The sequence below is a fragment of the Dipodomys merriami genome, unplaced genomic scaffold (assembly GCF_024711535.1).
Source record: "Dipodomys merriami isolate MVZ:Mamm:240054 unplaced genomic scaffold, mDipMer1.0.p SCAF_15, whole genome shotgun sequence".
In the NCBI taxonomy this organism is placed as follows: domain Eukaryota; kingdom Metazoa; phylum Chordata; class Mammalia; order Rodentia; family Heteromyidae; genus Dipodomys; species Dipodomys merriami.
Window position 1 is genome coordinate 20,363,018 of NW_027202826.1, and position 1,598 is coordinate 20,364,615.

The 1,598-nt window shown below is 42.9% G+C and overlaps 1 protein-coding gene across 1 annotated transcript in view; it reads right to left on the reverse strand.

Annotated features, from left to right (window-relative positions):
• The window catches only part of Slc9b2 (solute carrier family 9 member B2), a 28,939-nt gene extending 28,600 nt beyond the window's left edge, over positions 1 to 339 (reverse strand). The window contains exon 1 of the mRNA XM_070022371.1: positions 70 to 339. The gene's annotated coding sequence lies outside the window, so the exon portion shown is untranslated. The remainder of the gene's footprint in view (positions 1 to 69) is intronic.
• Between the last annotated feature and the right edge of the window lie 1,259 nt (positions 340 to 1,598).

Consider the following 1,598-nt stretch of genomic DNA (forward strand, 5'->3'; position numbering starts at 1 on the left):
TCTACGTCCGTGTGTGTGTGTGTGTGTGTGTGTGTGTGTGTGTGTGTGTCCCCGCCCACCGTCCCTTACCTGTTTTTCACGTCTTAAGCACAAATCCAATTTTAATCTTGCTTTTCAATCTTCCAGTGTCTCTGCCCGGAACCCCACACTGTCTCTCAGGGCCTGCTTTGAGAGCAGACAAGGTCCTGTCCAACACAGCTTCCAAAATTGATTATTTTCCTAAGCTGAACTCTTCCTCCTTCTAAAGCTTACAAAAAAGAAAAAAAATTCTTAAGCTTCCTCTTACCATTGGGTTGAACTATGTTTTTCCTTTATTTTCAGTCATATGATCTTCCTTGTCCTCTGAGCCTGGTAGGGTAGGGTGGGAAGGTTCAAGCCTGTAATCCTAGCTATTTGGGAAGCAGAGGTGGAAGATCAGGCAGGGCCCTGCCAGAAGACTCCCTTTTAACCAATAGAGGGGCGTGGTGGCCAGGGATGCTCACCCCGTTACAGGGAGAGCGGTGGAGTGGACTTGCCAGCCCAACCACACAGGGAAGTAGAGGCTCAACCTCAAAAATCACCAGCCTGGCTGGGGCGGTGGCTCACGCCTGTAATCATAGTTATTCAGGAGGCTGAGATCTGAGAATCGCAGTTCAAAGCCAGCCGGGGCAGGAAAGTGCATGAGACTCTTATCTCCTATGAACCACAAGAAAACTGGAAGTGGAGCTGTTGGTTCAAGTGGTAGAGTGCTTGCCTTGAGCTGAAGAGCTGAGGGACAGCGCCCAGGCCGAGTTCAAGCCCCATGACCAACACCCCCCCCCCCAAAAAAAATTACCAGTGCCAAGTGGGGCTGGAGGCACAATTCAAGTTTAATCCCAGTAATCCTAAATAAATAAATAAGTAAATAAATTTTTTCTCTTATACCTATATACTCTGTGTGTACATATATAATTAAATTCTATAAATACATATACTCTATGTGTACATACATAAATAACTACTATATGTGATTGAAAAATATTGGATTTATTTTTTTGGCTAACGTTCACTTTTCCATTGTAATGTTTACAGAGTTTACCACTGGCTCTGAGGGAACTAACTCTGAACATCTGACTTACAGAATTCATTGTGTGTTCATCTGAATTCATTTATTTATAGCCATACATCTATATGTATGCTTGCTCACAGAATAAAATTATACTATAATATTCAATATGTGTGTGTGTGTGTGTGTGTGTGTGTGTGTGTGTGTGTGCACACGCATGTGCATGTGTGCCAGTCCTGGGGCTTGAACTCAGGGCCTGGGAACTTTCCCTTGTTTTATTCACTCCATGCCAGCAATCTACCACTTAAGCCACAGCTCCACTTCTGGCACCAGGATGCTGTGATAGTCACAGACACGTCATTGTTACACTAATTCACTAGATAAAGGCGCTGCACCATTTTGATAACGCTATGCAAAAGCCACCCAAATCACTTAGCCTAACTTCCTTATTTCATAATGCAGTAAAGTAAAACCAAAGGTAAGCTGGCTATCCTAGTTTAGAATAAAAACATCCATAGAGTAGGCAGTAAAAAAAAAAAAACAAACCCAAAAAACAGAAAAAAAAAGATTCTTT